Below are 20,949 nucleotides of genomic sequence, written 5' to 3'. Positions count from 1 at the left end.
GATGAGGGACTAAAGTGCATTTGGGTTGTTTGGTGAGACAGAGATGTACAGTTGGGTGTTGTCTGCATGAAATGGTAGTGGACTTGGAGATGGGATATGATATCACCAAGTGGAAGCATGTACAGTGAAAATAAAATAGGCCCAAGAATGCTTCCTTGAGGAATACCATGGTTAAAATGATGTGTCTTTGACTTACAAGGAGGGAGGGGCAATGATTTTCCAATATTCAAATATTTGTTCACTTTGTAAAAATCGAAGAGTTACTTAAAATGTTTTCTCATTTTAAAAGTAAAAATTTTCATCGTTTTTACCGGTGCATTGTTGTAATACGGTATTCCTGCCAGAGGGTGGCTATAGAGCGTTTTAAAGGTGTTTGCTAACTGCATTAGCCAACAGAAAAAGAAGAATGCTAACTGCATTAAATAGCAAAAGCTTAAGAAAACATTTGCGACAGTCGCAGCGATTTTCTACGTTTCTAAATCTCACACCACTACACACATATTTCCAGAGACTGAGCATGGCTGTAAAATGTAAACACACACACCACGCCACGTCACAGAAACACCAACATAAAGATTGAGACAGACGCTGTCAGTGCCCGCTACTAGCAGCACCTCGGCCTGCTGCTGGTTAATGTGACTGCCACACAAACGAGCTGTTAATTGGACAGGTGTGTGTGTATGTGTGTATGTGTATGTGTATGTGTATGTGTATGTGCATGTGCATGTGTGTGAATGGGGGGGCAGATTATTCGAATAATTGTTGAATAGATGCCAGTAATTATCGAATAGTATTTTGGCTTGAAATGCCCATCCCTACTCACAAGCACCAAGGCTGATAAAAAAAAACTGTCTGTTAAAAAGATACGAGGTGAAGCAGGCTAAAACAGGATCAGAAAGACCTGCCCATTTCTCAGTTATGTCGATTAAAATTTCATGGTCAATGGTGTCAAATGCTGCACTAAGGTCTAAAAGAAGGACCATCGGATGCAGCTTACCACCCATCTTAGTCACTGACACCAGCACATGCAGAGACAAGGCAGCCTGCATCATGAGAGGCTCCAGCCACCCTGCACATGGACTGTTTACCCCCTGCCTTCAAGCAGGAGACTATGCAGCATCCAGTCAAGGACCTCCAGATTGAGGAACAGTTTCTGTTGACTATTACACTCACTGCACTTTATCAAGCGACTGCACTCCAGTCCTCTCTAAAGCTGCTACTGCTCTTTATGCTGCTGGTTCTAGTTTTAGTTTATTTGATTCTATTTATTGCCTCAGTGCCTTACTGGTCTTATTGTTGTCAAATGTTTTTATTGGTTTCATATTATTCTGTATTTTTAAAGGTATCTATTTATTTACTTCATGACACTACAGTATTTATTCATTAACATTACGACATGAGTACTTATCTATTACAACAAGATCTGGGTCCTGAATTTAGTTCTCTCATGTTTACATGGTCAGAGTAATAAATAAAGTATCCTTGTGTCCTTGTACCACGAACCATGAACCATGAACCATGAACCAAAGAGCTAGAACAGAAAGACATGAAATAAAACTAACTCTGTGATTAAATAGAAAAACAGGAAAAACAGGTACGAAAGAAAAAGGCAACTCATCCCAACTGCTACTCAAACCAAGGAATTACACCAAAACTTGCCACGATAACACAAGGCCCTAAAGCTAAGTGTAATGTAAAATACATTTGATAACAAAATACTAATTTCTGAGGCAGAGGGAAGAAAACTGTGACGCTGCTGATTGTTCTTCTTCCCTTTTTTTGTTTTATTGGCAGTTGGTAAAAAGCTTGAAGGTGCAATATCGCCACCTACTAGACTGGAGTGTCGATCAAGATAGGCAAAAAAATAAAAAAAACAAGACCATATAAACACCTAAATTCTAAAGCAGAACAGAATTACAGAATATAGAAAATGCTGCTACATTACATAAATAAGGTTCATTGAACTCTGTCGAAAGATTTTTCTCTCAACAGATTTCAGCAGTCTGGTGAGTCTGCTGTGGCAGAAGGCAGAGAACAGTGAAGTTCAGGGATTATCTGTCCATATATGTTTTGCAATCTGGTTTCAAACATTTAGTTTAGTGTATGAACAAGAATCAAAGACACTTTGGCCAACCAAGGCTCAACTCTCTCTTGAGCCAGAGGGGATGAGAAGAGTTTATTAAAGGTACTTACCAAACTCTATAAAGAAGGTGTGACTGAAAAGAGCTGGGACTTCAGAGGTTTAGAGCTTCAGACAAACCTCACTGACGACAGTGCAATATCTCTGTTAGGAAATATTAGAAAAGTTATATGCACCATCCTATCCAGGTGTGTCTCTGATAATTACTACTTACACCTGTTTCCTAACCTTAAAATGTGGAGGTGGAAAATGTCCTAATAATTGTTGTTTCTCAACAGGGCTATCTGCTAATAAGGTTACATCGTCTCCTGTAGCTGTATAAAAGAAGGCTCCACATTAAGAGCAACACTACAACAACCTCCCCAACCATCGTTGACACTGTCTCCTGAAGTTGTGAAGCCTTGAAGGTAAATATATGAACCGTTTGTTTCTCTATTTTCTGTGTCAGGTTCAAGGAAAAGTAACTGATCAGATAAAAACAGCTGTTTTTCCATCCAACAGGTGTGATCACTGTAACCATGCTGAAGTTAGCACTTGTTCTTGGATGCCTCCTGAGCCTGGCTCTGGCTCATCCTGTAAGTCTCACATTGTCATATTCAGTATCAAAATTGTTGTTCTTGTGTGTTAATGGCATAAATGTTATGGAATAGAACAAAATGAAAGATATATCAAACATGAAACTTATGTATTTTCTTCAGGATGTGGAGCGCAGACGTGTTGCTCGATCTGAGTCTGACTCTAACTCTAACTCTAACTCAGATGAAGTGAGTGTCTTCTCTCTCTTCTAAGACTCAATAATAATCATGGCTGAATGGCTATTACTGTAATCTTGTGACTAAATCTTCTGCTGTTAGTTTGATAATGTTTCTGATTTTCTTTTAGGCTACTACTACCACCGTGGCTACCACCACCACTACCACAGCCGCGGGTGCCACTACCACCACCCTGTCGCCTCAACAACAGCTACTCGCGCTCCTTACTTCACTCCTTGGATAACAGCTAGTTGCCTTCTAATGCAACTTTTGCTTCCACAATTTCAAAGCTAAAGTCAATCCACTAATACAAAGGAAATAAAAAACTTTGAGCAACAATGATTTTTGACATACTCTTTATTTTGTGTCAGTCTGTCATGATTACTGTCAGCTGTCACTCAAGTTCATTTCAAATCATGCGCGAAATCACTTTGACTCTGTAGCATCAACATGTTAAAGCTTCAAACTGGAAAATGCTGTCAACCTGATTTTCACTGTGAAAATTTGATAACAATAATGAAACTTTGAGTCATAGAAGCAATACAATTACTTCCACACATTTACGGCTTTCTAACAATGTCTGTCTGCGGCACCACATTTTGTCAAATTTGACAATTTTTTTTATTGTAAAAATATACAGTGGCAGCTAACTTTGGCAGCTGTTTGTATGAGTAGAGTACAGTAGAACTCTAATGTCCCTGTTGTGCAATTTCTTTTAGTCAGTAGTCCACAGATTCAATACAAATACACCAAACACACAACACAGGACAAGATCCATACACTGTCAACGTAGATCAAAGTGAGTACATATTGTGTAATAAGCCAACAGCTGACAGAATATAAGACAGTCTGCATCTATTTGTGCTGCCTCTGGGATGACTTACTCTTCTCCCTGATGGTAGCATTTGAAACTTCTCATGTAAAGGATGCTGGGGGCTCAGCTATGACCTTTCCCTTAGAGATGGCTCTCATTTTTAATATTTGCTAAAAGTCCTTAAGAGACCTGATGTGTTTACATTAAAATAAATCTTTGCATCAAGAACAGTGCCCAGATATTTATATTGCTGTCACTACTGCCACTGGCTTAGACTTAATCACACATGGGGCCGGGGAGCTGTAGGATTTACATTGGGATAGCTTGTTTTTTTATTCTTTTCATTAGTAGTGTTAGTTTGTCACTTACGGTATTCCCAAAACTTTCCAATTTACTGATTTAGATAACACCACTATGTCTCCTGCCCTCAGGCAGGAGACTGCGCAGCGTCCACACCATCTATTGACTATTACACTCACTGCACTTTATCAAGCGACTGCACTCTATGTTCTCTAAAGCTGCTACTGCTCTTTATTCTGCTGGTTCTAGTTTTAGTTTATTTGATTCCATTTATTGCCTGAGTGTACACTATTTGTTATTTTTATAAAATGTCAATAATAGACCTGTTCTTTTCATAAAGCGTCTTCAGATAACATTTGTTGTGAATTTGCGCTAAAACAATAAAGAATGATTGATTGATTGATTGATTGATTGATTGATTGATTGATTGATTGATTTATTGATTGAAACTGTTGAAACCAAAATACCTACAATTGTTTTCACTCAACAGCACTTTGGTGGTCTGAGTAAAAATACATATAAAAAGTTACATTTAAAACAGCAGGATTGCAGAAGGACATACTTATTTTAATTTGAGTTCATATACAAAATGCTACCTCATTAACTGAAAAAGGTTCATTGAACTCTGTCGAAAGATTTTGTGCCCCCACAGATTTCAGCAGTCTGGTGAGTCTTGTGACACAGGGCAGGGAACAGTGAAGTTCAGGGATTATCTGTCCAAAAATGTTTAGCAATCTGGTTTCAAACATTTACTTTAGTGTATGAACAAGAATCAAAGACACTTTGGACAACCAAGGCTCATCTCTCTCTTGAGCCAGAGGGGATGTGAAGAGTTTAAAGGTGCTTACCAAACACTTTAAGGAAGTTGAGACTGAAAAGAGCTGGGAGACAAACTAAAAGGGAGTTTAAGACAAACCCAAATGACAACAGTACAATATATCCGTTATGAAATATTAGAACAATTGTATGCACCAACCTATCCAGGTGTCTCTGATAATTACTACTTACACCTATTTCTTAACCTTAAAATGTGGAGGTGGAAAATGTCCTAATAATTGCTGCTATTTGCTAATAGGATACATCCTCTCCTGTAGCTGTATAAAAGAAGGCTCCACATTAAGAGCAACACTACTACAACCTCCTCAACCATCGTTGACACCGTCTTCTGAAGTTGTGAAGCCTTGAAGGTAGATATATGAATAATTTTTTTTCTCTATTTTCTGTGTCAGGTTCAAGAAAAAGTAACTGATTGGATAAAAACAGCTGTTTTTCCATCCAACAGGTGTGATCACTGTAACCATGCTAAAGTTAGCACTTGTTCTTGGATGCCTCCTGAGCCTGGCTCTGGCTCATCCTGTAAGTCTGACATCGTCATACTCAGTATCAGAATTGTTTTTCTTGTGTGTTAATGGCATAAATGTAATGGAATAGAACAAAAAGAAATATATATATCAAACATGAAACTTATTTACTTTCTTCAGGAAGTGGAGCGCAGACGTGTTGCTAGGTCTGAATCTAACTCCGGCTCTAGCTCTAACTCAGATGAAGTGAGTGTCTTCTCTCTCTTCTAAGACTCAGCATTAATCTTGCCTAAATGGCTATTACTGTAATATTGTGAACAAATCTTCTGCTGTAACTTTGACAATGTTTCTGATTTTCTTTTAGGCCACCACCACCACCGTGGCTACTACCACCGCAGCTACCACTACCGCAGCTGCGGGTGCCACTACTACCACCCAGGCTGCCACCCTGTCGCCTCAGCAAATACAACAGCTAATCACCCTTCTTGCTGGTACAGCCTCTGGTGCCACGCCTGAGCAAATACAAGCGCTCCAGGCCATTCTTGCTAGCCTCAATGGATAACAACCAGTTGCCTTCCAATGCAGCTTTTACTTCCACAATGTCAAAGCTAAAGTCAAACCACTAATACAAAGGAAATAAAAAACTAGTTTTGAACAACAATTACTTTTGACTTACTTTGTTTTTTGTGTCAGTTTGTCATGATTACTTTTCTCTGTTTTCACACCTATCAATCAAGTTTATTTCAAGTCATGAGTGAAATCCTTTTCACTCACTTTATCTCCCCATGAAAAGAATGCTGGGGGCCCTGAACTATGACTTTTGTATTATGGCTCTCATTTTATATATGTGTTGAAGGCCCTAAGAGACGTGATGGGTTTACATCAAAATTAAGCTTTGCATCACGAAGAGTGCCTAGATATTTATATTGCTGTACTACTACTACTACTTGCTGTCCCTTAATCACACATGGGGCCTGGGAGCAGTAGGATGTAGATTGAGATAACTTCTTTTTTTTATTCTTTTCATTAGCACTTTTAGTTTGTCACCTACAGTATTCCCAAATCTTTCCAAAAAAAACTATTACTGTTTTCACTCCAAAGTACTTTGTGTAGCAACAGGACTGTTGTTCATACCTGGGTTGTTTCCGGGGACCAATTAGAGTGTGACACAAATCTCTGAAAATGCTGGCTAGAGCTATTTTACTGCCTCATAGGATAGAGTGGAAGAAAACTTTTGAAGACGCTGAGTGACAGTGCATTACCGAGGAGAACAGTGAGTTCAATGGTGGCCCCATTTTGGTGAACACAGGAATTCAAAAGTAAATGAAACTGTGGAAAGGTACAATTTCTTTATGAGAAATTAAGGTTTAGAGCAAAACACTGACAAATATGTCACAGACTTGAAACTGTTGTCCAGTACATGTAGTTTTGTTAAAGACTCACTGATAAGAGATAGAGTTGTTTGTGGCACAAATAGCTCTGCAACGAGAGAGTTTACTCAGAGAATACTGCACATATGCTGAGTTACAGAGCTGTCAAAGGAGAACAGCAGAACATGTTTTCATTTCCTTGAGAGAGACAAAATTGTTTCATTTGCGCTAAAGTCCTATCACAACCTCTATGTTTACATTCATTGTTGTTTTAACCGTAAAACGGGGATTGAGGTAGGATAAATTCAAGGTTTAAAGATTCACAGCAATAGGATCAACTTAATATTATATACAACACATGAAGGTAAAATATGTCCATTTAAGTCAGTTTCATTATAACTATGTTAAGGTTAGTTAGTTATAGTTTGTTGTTTGTGTTATATGTGGACCCTCTTGTAGTGATCTCACTCCCAAATGCAGAGATCCCAAATGCATATATATATATATATATATATATATATATATATATATATATATATATATATATATATATATATATATATATATAAACCAGGAACAAGAAACTACACTGAGTAGAGTTTCAATGGTGGCAGACAACGACAGAATCCCATTACTAGGTAAAAAGGGAAGATGAAGATGAAGCTAATCAAAGTAAAGTATGAGAATATCCTGGCTAAAGCCATGACAATTGAGGAAATCAAAACAAAGAACAAAGATGTGTTCATCGGTGAAAGTTGTTTGGAGGGTGATTACAGCATAGAAAGACAAAATACCACCTGTAAAACTAACAAAACGCTGAGTGCCAGTGGCTATGATAACACCTCTAAAAGATGAACTTCAGGATCTTCAGAGAAGAAAGATCATAGCACCAGTTGAACGTGGCACAGACTGGATGAGCAGTATGGTCTCAGTGACAAAACTCAATAGCAGACCAAGGATCTGTATTGGCCTCCGAAACCCCTCAATAAGGCCCTGAAAAGGAGTCATTTTCCCCTCCCTACCACTGATCACATTCCCCTGGAGCTGTCAAAGGCAAACGTTTTCTCAGTTTCTGATTAGAAGCTGGTTTCTAGTATATTAACAGGAGGAACAGCCAAGTTACCTCACCACATTCGCCACCCCATCCGGCTAGTTCTGTTGGCTGAGAATGCCAGCACCTGAAGTCTTCCAAAGGAAAACTCATGCAAGCACTGGAAGGCTTGCCTGGAGTTTATTTAATTGAAGATGATATATTGATCACAGGTGAAGGGGCGAAAAAAGAGGAGGCATACAAAGACCATGATGAGAAACTCAGAGACATCCTGCTCAGGTGCAGAGAGCGCAACATTAAAACTGAATGCTGATAAGTTTAAAATACAACAACAGTAAGTATCCTACATTGGATATCTACTGACAGTAGAGGGACTGCAGATTGGTCCTGAGAAGGTAAGAGGAGTCAGTGAGCTTCCAGTGAGCTTAAATTACCTGTCCATATTCTATGCTCATCTGCCAGATGATTGTGAGGTTTTGACACAACTAACACACGAGGAGAACATGTGGGACTGGAATGATATAAAGAGCACAGTTTACTAAAGTTAAATTCCTTGTGTGTTCAAGCATACTTGGCGAATAAAGCTGATTCTGATTCTGATTCTGATTCTGATATACATGAAACAGCATTCCAAATACTGAATGACAAAATAACTAACACACCTGTACTGAAGTACTATGACCGGGATGTGGAACTGACTCTGCAATGTGATGCATCAGAAACTGGGCTAGGAGCAGCCCTGACACAGAGGGGTAAACCAGTTGCATTTGGGAGTAGAGCACTAACAGCTAAATTCCACCACATCTGTTATCAGTCTGTTTCCGATCCGTCACGGCACCAGATCTGACAGGTTTCTATTCTAGTCCAGGTATTAACTTCCACTGGATCTGCTCTGTTTCGTTCCAGCTGTGTCTCTTATCCAGCAGGTCGGAGCCCTCCGGTACCGATACGAAAGATTTCTACTTTTGCCGGAGCCCGACGCATACATTTCAACAGAGCAGATGGAGCGGAACAGGAAGTCAGGCACCAAAACAAACTTAAAACACCTGTTCAATTTTCAGAACAAAACACTCTGTGTTATCACCAGATCGTATTTTACTTAACTACAACAACAAACTGTCATGATGAAATGAGCCAGGCTTGGAGTCATGAGGTCAGAGGTTTTCAGAGGCCAATAAAGACAACATGGATGAGGAGAGGAGTCGGACATTAATTCAGTAATTACTTCGGGCTAATCTTGGTCACATGACTCCAGCTGTCCGGGGTCCTGCTCCGTGCTGCATTCTGAAAACGCAACCGGTGGATGTTGACAGACGAGCGAACAAGGAGTCTGACCACAGCTGATCTGAGATGGACCAAATCTGATGGAAGTCCAATGTCATGACCACAAAGAGGGGTTATGCTCAGATAGAAGAAGAATGTTTGGCAATTTTGTTTGTAATGTAAAAGTTTGAGCAGTATACCTTTGGTAGACATATGACTGTACAAAGTGACCACAAACTGCTAGAATTTATACACTGAAAACCTCTACTTAGTGCACCTAAGAGACTGCAAAGAATGCTACTCAGGTTTCAAAGGTATGATATCAATGTGACCTACATATGTACCAGGCAGAGATATGGTACACTGAGCAGAGCATACCTACCTGAGAGCCCGAGTCCGACACAGCAAAGGACATTGACTGTCTTACAGAAGGTGACAGTGTGAGAGTCCAACCTTTTGGGCCATGCAAGGTCTGGAAAGTGGCAAAAATTGCTTTAAAGAGAAATAAAAGATTATGAAAGAAAAGAGTAACTTTGACATGTTAAACTGTCTCTGAGAATGTGGGCTAGAGCTCATGTTAATGTACTACCAGACAATGCTAATAAAATACCTGTAAACAAGGTGAACTGCTTTAACCGTCCACACTTTGGAGGTCTTGATAAAAATGTATGTATATAATAAAGGTATGTGAACAGCAGAGCAGGATTGCAGAAGGGAATACTTATTTTAATTTAAGTTCATATAGAAAATATTACCTTATTAAGTGAATGAGGTTCATTGAACTCTGTGGAAAGATTTTTTCCCAACAGATTTCAGCAGTCTGGGGAGTCTTGTGACACAGGGCAGAGAACAGTGAAGTTCAGGGATTATCTGTCCAAATAGGTTTTGCAATCTGATTTCAAACATTTACTTTAGTGTATGAACAAGAATCAAAGATGCTTTGGACAACCAAGGCTCATCTCTCTCTTGAGCCAGAGGGGATAAGAAGAGTTTAAATGTACTTACCAAACACTATAAAGAAGTTGTGACTGAAAAGAGCTGGGACTCCAGAGGTTTAGAGTTTAAGACAAACTCCTACTGACAACAGTGCAATATCTCTATTATGAAATATTAGAACGATTCTATGCACCATTCTATTCAGGTGTGTCTGATAATTACTACTTACACCTGTTTCCTAACCTTAAAGTGTGGGGTTTAAAAATGTCCTAATAATTGCTGTTTCTCAACAGTGCTATCTGCTAATAAGGTTACATCCTCTCCTGTAGCTGTATAAAAGAAGGCTCCACATTAAGAGCAACACTACAACAACCTCCCCAACCATCGTTGACACTGTCTCCTGAAGTTGTGAAGCCTTGAAGGTAAATATATGAACCGTTTGTTTCTCAATTTTCTGTGTCAGGTTCAAGGAAAAGTAACTGATCAGATAAAAACAGCTGTTTTTCCATCCAACAGGTGTGATCACTGTAACCATGCTGAAGTTAGCACTTGTTCTTGGATGCCTCCTGAGCCTGGCTCTGGCTCATCCTGTAAGTCTCACATTGTCATACTAAATATAAAAAACTTTTGTCTTGTATGTTAATGGAATATATGTTATGGAATAGAACAAAATGAAAGATATAACATGAAACTTGTGTTTTTTCCTCAGGATGTGGAGCGCAGACGTGTTGCTCGATCTGAGTCTGACTCTAACTCTAACTCAGATGAAGTGAGTGTCTTCTCTCTCTTCTAAGACTCAACAATAATCATGGCTAGTACTGTAATCTTGTGAATAAATCTTCTGCTGTTAGTTTGATAATGTTTCTGATTTTTTTTTAGGCTACCACTACAACTGTGGCTACCACCACCACTACCACAGCCGCGGGTGCCACTACCAGTGCTACCCTCACAGCTGCGCAAATTCAACAGATATTGACGGCCCTTCTTGGTCTCTTGGGTTAACCAGTTTCCTACCAATGCAGCTTTTCTTCTACAATTTCAAAGCTAAAGTCAAACTACAAATCAAAAGGAAATAAAAACAGTTTTGAGCAACAATGATTTTGGACATACTCTTTATTTTGTGTCAGTCTGTCATGATTGCAGTTGTCTGTGTTAACACCTATAAATCAAGTTAATTTCAAAAAGTGAAATCACTCTGTATCATCAGCATAATAAAACTTTCATACTGGAAAATGCTGTCGACCTGATTTTCACTGTGAAAATTTGACAACAATAATGAAACTATTAATCATAGAGTCAGAGGAGCAATCAGATTACCACCTTTACGGCTTTCCCACAATGTCTGTCTGCGGCACCACATTTTGTCAAATTCTACTCTTTCCTTGTAAAAATACACACTGGCAGCTCAATTTGTTATTTTCATTCTTACTTTTAGTTTGTCACTTATAATATTCTCAAATTTTCCCATTTTGCTGATTTAGATTTCAACAGCACAATATCCAATGCATGGTAAGGAAAAATAACTGTGTTTTTGGTAGACGGAAAAAGTCATATTTCATCTGGGGCCTTTTGATTGTCCCTATAAAAATTTTTTATGTTAGAGTCAAGTTCAAGCAAACAACACAAAGCTCAGTACATTAATCAACAATATTAAACGCAATGATTGTATTGTCCAACACCTGAGATAACACGTTTTCACAGTTATTTTACCAAACACATATTTTTTTTTATATCACATTTCAACCTGTTTGGAAAATGAGAATTCTCTTAATTTTAATATGAGGGACGAGCACAAAAGCGATCTGGTTGGTAGGGCAGCTGAATTGATGTCACATCACTTCTGGCAAAGATCACTCTTGTCATTTATTCTTGTTTTGAGGTTAAATGACTCTCTTGTTAATGTTTGTTATATTTACTTTTGCTGTTCTTCTTCTACTCTGCAAATAAAGTAAAGATCATTGCAAGAGCTACATTTTTCAACAGTGCTGTCAATCATAAAGTCACATTCCCTCTTTTTTCACATCAAATAACTGCTTTAACTAAGACTACAACTTGTTTTTATTTGTAGCTCTCTCCACCAGTCAGAAGTGAAGAAGTCTTTCAGGGGAAATGTAAAAAGTCCTGAAGAACCATGTTGCCTTTAGGATCAATCTCTGAATGATTTCTAATTAACACAAAATAGTCTGTAGCATTAACTTTACATCAACCCTTTTACTTTCTGTTTTTATGCTTTAGGAGACTTTTTGTTATTAACATATGAAGCTGGTGGTCTTAGTCCTGGGCTCTTATTCTTGAGCTGTGCCTTTCTTAAAACACTATGATCATAAAGGTTATTTTTAAATTTTTAAATCCAGAATAAGGCTGCATAACTGAAAGGTACTTGAGATTGAATGGACAGTTTTCCTAATCATGTCAAACTTAGAACCCCATGGAGTTGGTACTTATAGGTGGATACACTGAGCATGTTTTGTTATATATATTTAAGTGTAACTGGAAGTATTTGTACCATAATCTCAAAATGTTATTTTGGACAGAAAAAATAAAGCACGCTTTTTATTTTTGGACCTGAAGGTTTGTTACCTTTAGCGTGAAAAAGTCAGATTCACAACCTTTCGTCTCAGTAGAAGCTATTATAGTTTTCTCTTTTAGATAGCTATCAATCCATCCATATCTTTACATTTAATAGTAAAGAAGACTGAGTTCATATAATGTACTTAATGAAAATAGAGAGATAAAAAGAACAGTAAAAGAATGTGGAAATTAACTTAATAGTAAGTACTACTTTGCAGATATTAAACCAATAAAATCAAGGGCACAGAACTACTGACTTTGCTTTAGCATTTATCTGAAATACATAAAAATAAAGGTGGATCAGCAGAGTAAAACAAAAACAGCCACAAATTATAAATGTTATTTCCGAGCAGTAGAGGCTTTGCATGAAATCAAGGCCAAGTCAGTGCTCAGTGGATTGATAACTTTCCTAACAGGAGGAACAACAGCTCAGTTTCATAATATTAAACAAAGCAGCACATTTATTGGTGATTGGTTATATTGTCAGGCGAAAAAATTGATAAATATGTTGTTGCGAGAGTGTAACAGGTAGATTAGAATTCAATGGATGGACAAAGTTAGAAGGCATCCTTTAACCTGGAAAAATGACATGCAATATTTTAATATTACATATAAGCAATACTACAAGTATGTGCAGTATGTTTTATGTTATATGTTATAAATATATACAGTTGTGCTCATAAGTTTACATACCCTGGCAGAATTTATGGTTTCTTGTGTAGTTTCTGTTGTCTTTATGATATAAAAAGAGTAAACAGTTGTTTGATAAAAATTTTGCTTCAGCCAACGACAAACCATAAGTGAAAAAAAAGTTTTTCTCTCATCATTCATATTCTCTGAAAAATGGCCAAAAAAATAACAAATTCTGCCAGTGTATGTATGATGTCATTCAGTCTCTGGATATCAAGTTGTTTCCTGTATTAATATTGCAATCATTGTGTCAGTGATTGAGGCTTGTATTGATTGTATTGTAATGATTACAATTAACCACAATCCCCCTAACGAAATATAAGCCTTTGAAGGCATTGAGCTATCTAAATTATGTATTAATTAAGCAACCCTGTCTCCTATTACTCAGTTATTTTCTTCATACATTGCGGCGGCTGAGTGATTGCTGCCTGGATTGTGGTCAGAGGCAACATTTCCATGTCTGAATGAGTCATTGCACATATCTAGACCTACCACTGTGATGTTCCAGAGAGTTGCATTAGACTCCTTTCTACACTTCTGACCGTGTTGGGGTTAGATAACCTACTGGAAATGATAATAATTTCAGTTAAGGATTATAAAGGCAATTATGTAGTAAATCAGATACAAAAAACACTCTTGTGAACAATAGGAGAAACATAAATGCCATGTAGTTGAATAATACCAGTTGTACATTTTGAAAAATCATCTATAATGTCTATGCTTTGGTATTGTCGAACTGTGCACCACCCTGTCTGATCATGACATAGTTGCATGAAGGAAACAATACTGCCACCAAGTAGCTGTTTAAGACAACTGCAGCCACAAAGACAAGAACTGCCATAGCAACCCTTCTGCAAGAAACGCATACACATCCCAAAAGTGCAATATTACAGTAATGACTCTAAGTTGTGTCTTAGTCTTTAAGATTCTACTTTAGAGTTCAATGAGGAAAAATGCATTAAAACTTTAGAGGTAGAATTTGGCTCGAGCAGACCAAGAGGACTATAAGCAATAAACATGTTGATGAGGTTTAGGGTTTCCCCTGCAGACAGAACAGTGAACGTGGATGCCATCCAGTTTGATTCATTTGGATTTCTCTGGTGCATTGCTCATCAACTTCAGATTAATTTAAAAATGTTCAGTAGATAATGCTTCTTAGAAACAAATCACACATTGATACTCTCTTTTAGTAAAGACTACATCTATCGCCCACTACATGACACTTTTTCTGATGTGCTTCTGCTTTGTGTTAAAAGCTGGCTCTGATGTTGTGCTTGACTTGTCATAGTAAGATCAGATATGGCTCCCTTCAGTGATGTAACTTTGTAATATTAAACCAGGTGTGAGAAATCCATCATTTTACATTTTGATTAATTGTTTTACGATGTGGTTTGTTTTATACTAAATAAAACAAACAACATAAAATTTAGTATTGTCCTTATAGTTTCCTCTTTGAACTTATCCTCCAAAGGCCTGGCTGGCACTTTGAAGCTACACATGTTAACAGTTTATCATGTAAGCAGGCACATGAAAAAGTGATCTCAAGAAAATGCTTGGCAAATAGACAAAAGCCTTGAAAAACTAAATGGCAATCACAATGATTCTAAGATGGATTTTACATCATAAACTCAGTCTGACTAAACATATCTGTGGTGCCTTTAGGTGTTTACACAATCATTTCAGTTTGTGCAAAACTTGGCTGTGTATCATAACTTTACATAACAACATTCCTAGTTTTACTATTATATTAGACATTTTTGTGACTCCTATAGCGTGTCAGAAAACTCATCATAAACCCGAAGTATCTTTTATGAGCACCTTGTTGCTGGTATTTGGATCGGATCTTGTTTTGATTTACTTCTCTTTTGTCCCCGAAGGCAACCATTCAGATTTATTATATGTATCCTCAAGTGTCACTTGGAAGATACTGTTTCTCACTGCTGATACTAGCTGAGTTAGACAACATGATAGAAGTGGTTTTCAATCAACACCGAATGCTAAATTACAGTTTTAACACAGCTCTGGTCTTCTCCCACCTTGTCCTCCTCATCGTCTTTATTATTCCCTATGTATAGCATCCCAATACCTCCAACATATTAGTTTTCTTATTAGCATTTAGTAATCGTAGCATTGGCTCCAACCTTCTATACTTCACTAAATAGATTCAACATCTCTACAACAAAGTAGCTGTTGAACCAGACATTTTTTTATGAGACATATGTTCATGATGGCCCATGCGTCAGACCTTTTACGATACAAGATCATCAGTGAGATATCAAACATTATAACTCAGCTGTGTTAAAACACTTTATTCTAATTGGTCAAAGACCTTCATAACAACAGTGAATTATTTTTTGACAGCAGTGCTGCTTTGATCAGGGACAACATGTCAAATAAAATCAATATACAGAAAGGACTCCAAACTCATTTCACCTCTGCATGTTGACACTGATGCAAAAGCATTAGTTTACATAAGCATTCTAAACTGATATACAACAATGAGGATATTTTTAATATTATTTCAAAATGTATTTGGGAGCAAAACACTTGAGATATGTTAGTTAATGACTGACCAGTGCACAGAAGAAGAAAATAAGAGAGGGGGAAAACAGCGCAGATACAGCAGGAGAGGTTAAAAGACACAAGGAGCCAAGTGTTAACCAAACTGAAAAAGGCAGACATGATGCAAACACAGAACAGAGCATAGGATGGTTTCTTGCAGTGCTAAAGAACTGGGTGAGTAAAAAAAAAGAAAATGACAAAAAGGTAGCATGTTTTAGCCTGATCAGAACAGATGTGAAATTTAAAACAAAATAGCATTAAAGAAGCCTACACAAGGCAGGATGATGATAGAGCAAGTATTTGGTTTAGTGAAGCACAAAAACTTATTCTAAAGCAAATACTGAATGAAACACATCACCTTTTTTTTTTTTTTTAAGTTTGAAATTCAGACTTTTTTTTTTTTTTTTTTTTTTTACAGTCTTGCCAATTAATGAGAAATGAAGACTTTTAAGACTCTTGATTGCCTGGAAAAAAATCTCAGGATGACACTTGCAAGAGGTCGTAAAATGTAATGACTGCTATAAAGGAAATATAAGAGATCCACCTCAAGTAAACAAGATGATTGCAGTATTTGGAAAGAATTGAGCAACTATTGTTTTGCAGGGACAAACATCGCTCTAGGCAACATGTCTTACAGTTTCATAAGTACAGACACCTCCCGACATATCAATCCTCCCGACTTTGACTGCAAATATATGACATTTTTGTGTGTGTGTGTGAGGGTGAGTGTGATCAGCTGTACAAATTGGGCTTAAAAGTCTATTCAGCTCAGCATGTGTCATATAATACTTTAAGTCTATAAGGCTTTCTGACAGGATGTCGGCCTTAATGTTACAAAAACACTGTCTCTTTGGGTAATGAAACTGTGTTCACGCCTTCTGAGGTTTTGTCTTCAGATGTTGCCATGAGACCTACTACATATGATATGAAGTAACACCTTTAAAGTGTGAGACATTGTGTGCAATCACAGGTTGTTTAAAAGCTAATGAAGTTTCCTGAAGGGACCAGTGTGAAGGTAGCGAACAAAGCTTAATGTTTTATTGATTACCAAGCTATTTGCACTTGTACTCTACTGTGGTGCACAGGCAGCTGTGACTATTGAGGGATCTGAAGTCCACCTTAATATGCAAGATGAAGCTCTTTCTGGTGATGATTTTCTTCTTGATCAATTCCTCTGTGGCGGTAAGTTCATAACATTTAATACAGACACTTTTCTAGCTCTTATTTTTACAAATTATAAATTACTTTTATTTGTTATACCAAGCCTGTTTTGTATATGATGTTTGTTGCAGAATTGTGACTCTAGTGGCAGTGATTCCGGCAGTAGCAGCGAGTCTGATGAGGTAAGAAAAACCTTAATCCTCTCAATTTAGAAATTAGAGAGTAGAACAATAGCTTTAAACTATTTAAGAAATGCTTTACTGTGTCTTCCTACAGAGGGTGCAGCCCCAGTCGCTTCCTCCCTCTATTATTGCCGCTCTCTTGGAACTGTTTCCTGGTCTGTTTACTACTACAACCACCACTACAACCCAAACTACAACCACACCAATCCCCCAAACTACTGAGACAAGAGGAGACAGTGGCTGAACTGTTCTAATTTAAGAGCAGGAAAAGCAGATAGAAATATCTTGCTTTTAGCCTCCAACAGTAAAAAAAAAGTACTAAATGACATGAGAGCATATTCTCTGTGTGAGTGTATGTGATTGCATTTACTGTATACATGTTGTTTGTTGAAATTCATGTAAACGACTTAGAAAAAAATCTAAATTTGTTTGTTTACACGTATTCACATTTCAGTATTCTGAATTTTTCTGTTAACTCCTTCTACCTTGATCCCATTTCTAATAATATCAGTCAACAAAATGTGATGTTCAACTCCTTGATTCTACCAAAATCCATTCAAAATTTCATGATTTAAGTGATGTACTTTTATTTGGAATGTTTTGAGGCACAATGTCAAGGTGTAATTATGAGCTTGCAGAGGTGGAGACACCTTTTGCAGGATGCTGACAACACCTCAGAGTAATATCCACTCACACATCCCCATCCCAGGATCAGCACAGCTTAAGAAAGGGATGAGTGTTGAGCCTGTAATACCTGACTGTTTGCTTCATCAGTGAAGTCTGTCCCACTGTACTTTTACCATGACTCAGCCTTTGGGTGTATATTCCCATTTAAAGCACTGCACTGAAAACTGCTTCATTTGTTCACAGAAATAAAAAAATGATGTACAAATATACAAATATATACATACAAACCCACGTCTGTCTTGCTGCATATCAATGATAGCTTCTGAGTGTGCTATGTTGAGTAGAGGATTGTTTGCTTTGCACAACCTTTCAACCTTTTTGTTTAACTCCAATACATTGTTTAATAATGAAATCAAACCAAACAACAGACTAGGGTTAGTGAATCAGAACTGTGGAAGCCTGCACTGAATCAATACTTGTTTCATTGTCGAGTCTGATGAAAGTTTTGAAAAATAAAACGTAATTGTGGTAAAATGTCATTTAACCTTAAAGCATAGTGGAACCATTTTTCCTCTGTATTTATGAACCTAACACAATTAGAAGACATTGCCATTGCTTGGGGATAACATTGATGCTGTAGATGTTAAGATATTAGTCGGCTTCGCTAACCTTTGTTATTTTGTGTATTTGCTGTAGATTTCTCCAACAAAGATTATCAATATATCAGTTAAATAATGTACAACATCAAGTAACAGTTATTTAGATTCCTGCCAGGTTGATTTAACCGCTATGTGTATGTTAAAAAATAAATGAGCATCTGTCTATCCCCATTAACCATTCACAGCATTTTGGACCTGTCCAGGATGCCAACTTCTTCTCAGTTCATATTGCTGTCATACGAAAAACATCAGGTTAAATAACTTGTTGACTTCTGAGCAGACCAAAAAAAAACATGTATAACAAATTATAAAACGTTTTAAGCAGTGAATTGACTTGACAGCAGAGTTAACTATATATTTAAGGTTCAAAGCTTTCTGGTCTTTTTTAAACACAGAAACCTCCAGCTGTTACAGTGTTCACTGTATTTCTTGAATGAGTTTTCAATCATTGATTGACAGTAAAAAAAACAATTGTGTTTATTACTATACCTCAGTTTCAATCTGCACTCGTGTGTACTTGCAATCTTGACACGTGGTGACCAGCGATGAAGACAGAGTATATGTTTAAACACAGCACCGCAGCTTTACCTGATCCTCTGTGCCTTGGCTTTGGGGACATGTGTGCTATTGTGCAACTGTAGACTCATACCACAATATTAAAACTGAGTTGAAAAGTAAAAATCAAAAAAGTGCAAAGATGATGTCCATAAATTACCATGAAATTAAAAATACTTGATAAACCCATGTTAAGAATTTAAATTCTCAATATGTAACAAAAATAATCTGAGTGCATGACAGCAGTCAGAGCTAGGAGCCAATCCCTTTTCTTGAAGATTCATATAACAAATTTGATTTCCAGTGTAGTTCCAACTCTGTTTTTTAATTTGTTAATGAAATGTGGTCCTACTTGCTTCACTGCTAATGTAGTGATAACACACTCTGCATTCTTGAGTCGTTCACAATACAAAGTTGATGTACCTAAGCTCATTTTATTATTATTTTTTCAAAAAGTACTGGACGACTTTGATCCAAAGTCAATCTTATTTCTTTTACATTATTTCTAATTACACATATCGTATATAACAATGATACTTTACTGTTATTCAGAAAAAAAATCCCAATTTAATAGAAGTAAGACATCAAGTTTTATTAGGTAAACAGACAGAGTGATTTGTAAAATAACACATTGGTGGACAAAAAGACATGAAAAGCCTTTTATATGACACACAATATATTTAATGTCATATATTGGGTATGACTTGGCAAAAGTTTACAGTAAACAACAGTTTTTCAGATTCCTTTCAGGAGGATGTTAGCTTTGTAGCTTATTAAATGAGTTGCAGTACATCTGTCTATATAATCATCCACCATGATATAAACCAGTTACATTTAAGGCAAGGCAGCTTTATTTGTATAACGCATTTTATACACGAGGGCGACTCAATGTGCTTTACATTAAAACATTAATGTACGGGACTGAAAGCAGACCAGTACCAGATGACCTCAGAGGTCGGGATGGTTCATAAAGTAGCAGCAGATCAGCAATGTATTTTGGGCCTAAACCATTCAGTGCTTTATAAACCATCTGCAGAATTTTAAAGTCTATTCTCTGACAGACAGGAAGCCAGTGTAGGGATCTAAGAACTGGAGTGATGTGATCTCTCTATTTAACTTTAACTACTTTATGTCACCAATGAATCAATTGAATATCTATTTGTTTCAAGATCACCGCTAGTGTTATACAACTGATTGACAGCAGAGCTAGATAGATTGCATAACATACCTTGTTTATTTCTGAGCCAAATACAACACCTGAAAAACAACCATAAATCCACAAAATTATATAATGAATTGACTGCAGGGCTAGAGATGTGTTTAGAGTTCAGGGTATCATAGTATTTTCTAAACACATCTCAGAAACCTCTAGCTCTTACAGTATTCACTGTATTTCTTGGACGAATTTTCAATCAATGACTGACAGTAAGAAATGTTTTATTTATTTCTTCTTGCCTTCAGCGTCAGTCACATGCGTATACTTGCAAACTCGACTAGGTCCAGCAAAGAAGACATCAAGCAAATGTTCAAACACACCACCTGAAGACAATCCCAGCTGTCACAGAGAAGAGCTGGGCTCGCCCTGGAAAGTTTGCCTGTGAATGGTAGAGACAAACAACCATTAATGCTCACAAGGCAACATATGGGTAATTTAGAGGGTAATTTAGTATCAGCATTTTACCTACTTGCATGTCTTTTTGCTATAAGGAAAGCTAGAGTATCATTTTAAAACCCACAAAGACAAGGAGAGAACATACAAACTAGCCCAAACCAACAGGTACAACCTAGAGCTGTCTTGCTTTGAGGCTACACTTTAACCACTGCGCCACCAAGTTGCTTCCACATACATATTTTCTGCTTATAGTTTCATTGCAGATTAAGCATATTTTGACCATAATTACAGAGATGAGACACTGACACATCAGCCGCACCCAGAAATGCTCTGAGTAACAGGAAAACCTCAAGTCCTGGCTTCTTGTGGGTTTGTTTATTCCTTTCTGTAGACATTACAGCAT

The 20,949-nt window shown here is 37.3% G+C and overlaps 1 long non-coding RNA gene across 1 annotated transcript; it reads left to right on the top strand.

Moving 5' to 3' along the window:
- Positions 1–16,741: 16,741 nt before the first annotated feature.
- On the top strand, positions 16,742–17,302 carry LOC117815425. The gene is made up of 3 exons (XR_004631815.1): positions 16,742–16,932; positions 17,043–17,093; positions 17,188–17,302. It is a non-coding gene; the product is annotated as an uncharacterized LOC117815425 (long non-coding RNA).
- The last annotated feature ends 3,647 nt before the right edge of the window (positions 17,303–20,949 follow it).

The sequence above is a fragment of the Notolabrus celidotus genome, chromosome 7 (genome assembly GCF_009762535.1).
Source record: "Notolabrus celidotus isolate fNotCel1 chromosome 7, fNotCel1.pri, whole genome shotgun sequence".
NCBI lineage: Eukaryota > Metazoa > Chordata > Actinopteri > Labriformes > Labridae > Notolabrus > Notolabrus celidotus.
Note: the sequence above shows the minus strand (reverse complement) of the source record. Positions and strands in the feature narration are given on the sequence as shown.